Here is a 6082-nt window from a genome sequence, read left to right on the forward strand (position 1 = left end):
GTATTTATAGGATAAAGAAACTGGGTGCTCAGAGGCGTGGCCATCCTGGGAAAAGGTGATTGGTTAATGGTCATTCTGCGCAGGTGTAACTAAGCTACAGGCCTCTGCACCTTCAGAAGATCACCCACAAGCTGCTCACACATGCCCAGTTGGGTGATTGGCGATCCCATCCAGGCTTACCCAGCTCAGCTCTAATTAGACACAGCTGACTCCCAAGTCCTGCAAAACACCTGGGCAAACATCTCACTGTTTGGGCTACATGCCCCTGGGAGGACCTGCAAGCCTTAAAAAAACCTTGGCTAGTGAAGGCATGTGAAATGGATGGGACCCATGGTTTCAGTACCACCCAAAGAGAAACGCCCATTGGGTGATGGGAGCTGCTTCCTTGAGAGTCCAAATCTGTAGAGAACAGAGTACACAGGGGCTGAGCTGTAGAGGGAATCTTGGAAATCAACAATACAAAAGGCAGTCCAGTTACAGTGTCAGTAAGTTTGTGGTGTTAAGGTTACACAGAACTTTAAAGACGTGTATGATGGTTGAACCCAAACGGTTATGCACCTCCCCGCCCCACCATCTTTAGTTCTCCAGGACCGGGGTACTAAGCCTGGCTTAGGCAGTGTTTCTTCACATTAGCAAGTAAAGTTCTTCAAGTTTTTGCTTTCAAGAATTTCATTTACTTCCTCTAAACCTTGGCCAATCACTAACATTTACAATCTTCTTTTTCTTACCCTTAAAATAGAGCTAATAGTGGCTGTGGTCTCATAGAGGCATGGGAAGGATTAAATGAGAACGTGTGTAAAGTGCTTGGCAGAGTGCCTGGCACATGACAGAGGACGTATGTGAATGGGCCATGAGCTAAATGGTGACATGGTTGCCTCTGTCATTTACTGTGTTTTTTTGATGAGCTGGTAAACAGAATATTTGGAGGCTTCTATGGGAACTAAGCCTCTTGGAGACTATTCTTTTTAAAATGTATTTATTTTTATTCAAATATAATTGATTTACAATCCTGCAGCAATTTCTACAGTGCGGCAAAGTGACTCTGTTTTACATTTGTATGTATATACACACACACACATACATATATATATATACACATATATATCTTATTTTTCAATATTCTTTTCCATCATGGTCTATCCCAGGAGAATGGATACAGTTCCCTGTGCTATACAGTAGGATCTTATTGTTTATCCATTCTAAATGTAATAGTTTGCGACTCCTAACTCTAAGCCCCCAGTCTATCCCACTCCCTCTCTCCTCCCGCTTGGTAACCAGAAGTCTGTCCTCTATGTCTGGGAGTCTATCTCTGTTTTGTAGGTTGGTTCATTTGTGTCATATTTTAGATTCCATGTGTAAGTGATATCATATGGTATTTGTCCATCACTTTCTGACCTAATGACACAGTATGATAGTCTCTCATTCCATCCATGTTGCTACAAACTACAATATTTTGTTCTTTTTTATGGCTGAGTAATATTCTATTGTATATGTATATACCCCATCTTCTTAATCCATTCATCTGTCAATGGACATTTAGGTTGTTTCCATGTCTTGGCTGTTGTGAATACTGCTGTGATGAACACCGGGGTGCATGTATCTTTTTGAATGAATGTTTTGTCAGGATATATGCCCAGGAGTGGGATTGCTGGGTCATATTGTAGTTCTAGATTTAGTGTTCTGAGGAACCTCCATACTGTTTCTGCAGTGGTTGTACCAACTTCCATTGCCACCAGCAGTGTAGGAGGGTTCCCTTTTCTCCACACCCTCTTCTTGGAGACCATTCTTAACACCGCAGCCAGAGTAACTCTTTAAAAATGTCCTTCCTCTGCTCGGAATCCTGCAATGGTTCCCCATTTGCAAATGGTTCCCCAGGGTAAAAACTGATCTTTTCATCATCTGCCTAGTCTTACCTCATTGACTACCAGGGACCCTGCTGCATTGGTACCTTCTCAAGTTTTCTCCTTCTGCCTGAAATGCTGTTTCCCCGGAGAGCCACATGGCCTATTGCCTCACCTCAACTTTGATCAAATGTCCCCTCCAAAGTCCTATTCTCACCACCCTACCTAAAATGGCAAACCCTTTATCTGAATCTCACCCCCAACTGTACTTAGCTCCCACTTTTCTTTTCTTCCGCAGCACTTATAATAAGCAGGCAGTACAATTTTGTGGAATTAAATTGAAACAAGACTGTGTTGTCACAGGTGCACATCGTTTGAATAGATCTCTCCTTACTGCCTTGTAACCTGACTGCCCTCTGGTGGTGAATCCCTCTTACTACATTATGAGAATAATTGCACGCCGAGTCCAACACCACTGTCAAGACTGAAAGAGGCTAAAGGTCAGCAAGTTCCCTTCAATGTGATGAGCCTGAGAGCCTGAAAGCAGCAGAAAGTATTTAGGGATGCCATCACATCTTTTTAGATTCACCTGTGGTAGGAGAGAAATGATCAAATATCATCAACCTCAAGCCTTTGTCCTTCCTCCCTTCTTTTTAAGAGATAAGGAAACAGAGACCCAGTGAAGTTATAGCTCTAAGGCAACTGTCTTCATTTTGAGTAGCAACTAAAATTCACAGAGTAAAAAAATCCATTACAGCATGATTAGGGATATGTAAATTCAAGTAACTGATGGATCAAATCACATCTCCAAAACATCTGAAGAGGGACAAATCTGGGTAGTCCTGGAGACTCATTCACGCCTTCATTTGGGTCAGCTGTCTGAGAATGGGGTCAGGAGCTCTGAGTTGGCAAATCACCTAGGCAGGTACCAACTGAAAGCCCCCAGAGCCGTCCCCGTCTGACCAGGAGCTTCCCTAGTGTCATAGAAGATTTGCGCTTCACCCCATCCTGGCCCCATCACTGTAAATATGTAGAAACATGAAGGGCACAGGGGCTCCCCTGGATTGCAGTATTGGCCACAGTGCATGGAGCCCCTTGATGCGGGGCCTAAGCTGCTCAATAGGATTTCGTGCACTAGACTATTTTTTACCTGTAAACTTTTCCTCTGCTAAAACCTTTATACTTGCATCATGTGACTCTAGTGTGTTTTCATGACCCTTTTTCGGGATGCATAACTGGATCCAGAACTAGCCTGTTAGAGGGAGGAGACGTCACCTTACTTGCCAAAACTGGCAGCATGTGTATTACAGAGACGTAATTACAGACTTCCAGTTGTGTCCTGGCATATGGAAACCTCTGGTCAGAGGTCAGAGGTTGCCCAGTGAATATGGGGTCATTTAACAAAGAGTGAATAATGAATGGTGTGTGTATGTGTGTATGTATGTGTACATATACACACATTTTTTTAAAACCCATTCATCTATAGGGTAAAAGGTTGTCTCCATATCTTGGCCATTGCAAATAATGCTGCAATAAACCTGGGGATGCAGATATCTTTTCAAGTTTCTGATTTTGTTTCCATTAGATACATACACAGAAGTGGGATTACTAGATCCTATGTTGATTCTATTTGTATTTTATTAATGGCCACAGCAGCAGCATATGGAAGTTCCCAGACCAGGGATCGAATCTGAGCCACAATTGTGGCAATGCCAAATCCTTAAACCCACTGCACTGGGCAGGATAATGTTGGCTTCGTAAAGTGAATTTGGAATGTTTCCTCTTCTCTTAAATATTTTGGAAGAGCTTGAGAAGGATCGGTATTATTTCTCTAAGTGTTTGGTGGAATTCACCGGTAAAGCCATCAGATCCTGGGCTTTTCTTTGTTGGGAGGTTTTTGATTTTGAGTCAATCTCTGTACTTATTGATCTCAGATTTTCTATTTCTTCCTGCTTTAGTAGGTTGGGAGAGTGCATATCTCCAGGAGCTTATTCATTTCTGCTAGGCTGTTCAATTTGTTGGCATATAATTATTCATAATCTCTTTCATTTCTTTTTTTCCCCCTTTTCTTTTTAGGGCCACACTGGCAGCATATGGAAGTTCCCAGGCTAGGGGTCGAATTAGAACTACAGCTGCCCGGCTTACACCACAGCCACAGCAATGCCAGATATGAGCCGCATCTGTAACCTACACCATGGCTCACAGCAAAGCCAGATCCTTTACCCACTGAGTGGGGCCATGGATCAAACCCGTGTCCTCATGGATACTAGTTGGGTTCATAACCCACTGAGCCACAATGGGAACTCCCCAATATCCAGTATCTTGAAAACAATTGCTTCATACATGTGGTCCAGGTTTTTGGTTGTTGCAGATGGAAGATAAACTCATCCTTCTTATTCTCTACATCATGGCTTAAAGTTATTTTGAATCTTATCATTTTAATGATAAGAATTCCCCAGTTTTCTACAAAACTATTTTTTCAGAAAAAAAAGAAGAAATGTACCCAAGTAAGAGTGCCCTTGATAAGGGCAACCTGAGTAGCTTCTTATGGAAGAAATGCCATAGACATGGAGGCACCATTTCCCGGAGTGGTGAGAGAAGCCATGGGGAAGGAAGCAGCATCTGAGCTGAGGAGTACAGAATTTCTGCAGAAATGAGGGTATTTTTTTTTTTTTTTTTGCTATTTCTTGGGCCGCTCCTGCGGCATATGGAGGTTCCCAGGCTAGGGGCTGAATCGGAGCTGCAGCCACCAGCCTACACCAGAGCCACAGCAACGTGGGATCCGAGCCGCGTCTGCAACCTACACCACAGCTCACGGCAACGCCGGATCGTTTAACCCACTGAGCAAGGGCAGGGACCGAACCCGCAACCTCATGGTTCCTAGTCGGATTCGTTAACCACTGCGCCACGACGGGAACTCCAAAATGAGGGTATTTTTGACCAAAGAAACTGTACCCACGAAACCACAAGGGAAATGATAATGTGTATTTTGGAGAATGGGAATTGGCCTGAGATAAGGCTCTAGGGCAGGAAGGGTCAGCTGGAGAAGGCCAGAGGAGCTTGCCAAGTAGGGCCAGTGGAGAGGTGGCCCGGAGGGGACAGTCTTTATAACCCTGGGTCTCAAAGGCCTATAAAGGGGAGGACTTGGGGGCCGGGGGAGGGCTCTCTGGAGGTACAGAGGGCACAAGGGATGGGTTTGGGCAGCTGAAACGATGTAAGAGGTCATAGCTACTTTGGGACTCAAGACTCGACATCTGGGACCCAGGATATGAGAGATCAGAATGAGACCATCAGCAGGGAGCAGGTCTGAGAACAGGCTCGGTTCCACCGCAAATAGGCTTGAGGTAACGGAAGTCTGCCTTCGATGGCAATGTTCAGAAGCAGTTATAGATTGCAGGCCCGTGTGAATATGCAAAGCTGTAATGTTCAAGGCACTGGGAAGAATACATTCTAGGACATTCAATCAAATCCCGAACAAAGTACACACTGGTAATTCCCTCCACTGGGGGTGAGACGTTGCCAGCCTTCTGCAGTAGAAACTCTGCTGGGTGTAATTCTCAAAGACAGCAGCAGAGGGCAGCAACAGCAGGTGGTTGGGATGTTTCTCAGGTGCTAAGAGGGAACGTCACACCTAAAGGGGTGTTGGGATTCTGTCTCCACCAAGATCTAGCAGGTATTTCCAGATGCTGGGGAAGGGAAGATGGACCCTGGCTTGTCAGGTAAACCACAGAGCCATCTTCTAGCAGATGGAAATGCTGAGCAAGGCAACAAAGACCTCTTTATTCCCTCGGGTAAAAAGAATCATCACAGCTAAATTTATTGTGTGCCTTCTGTTCTGAGAGCTGTATGCATATTATGCCTCTTCAGTGTCTTAATAACCTGGAGCAGTTGGTCTTATTACTACCATCCACATTTTATAGGAAATGAGTTTAAGTGGATGCAGTTTGTAAGTGGGTGATAGCTGGCCCCAGAGTCCAAATTCATAACCTGCATTGTATCAACTCTCTATGAGTTGATATTGTTATTGGGGTGTGTGTGTGTGTGTGCGTGTGTGTGTGTGTGCGCGCGCGCGCGCGCGCGCACGTGCACGCGCGCGCACGCTCTTTGGTGTAAAGAGTGATTTTTCTGTTTGTTTAGCTTTAGGGCAAGATGGAGAACTTGCCTGTGTTTTGATCTTTATTATAAACCAAAACACAATAAGGTAGAAACAAGAGTCTTTGGTTTGCTGAGCAGAGCTACTC

The sequence above is a fragment of the Sus scrofa genome, chromosome 7 (genome assembly GCF_054392235.1).
Source record: "Sus scrofa isolate SSC_HxYL_T2T_F1_AM1 chromosome 7, Sscrofa_HxYL_maternal_Yorkshire_Landrace_v2.0, whole genome shotgun sequence".
Classification (NCBI taxonomy): Eukaryota; Metazoa; Chordata; class Mammalia; order Artiodactyla; family Suidae; genus Sus; species Sus scrofa.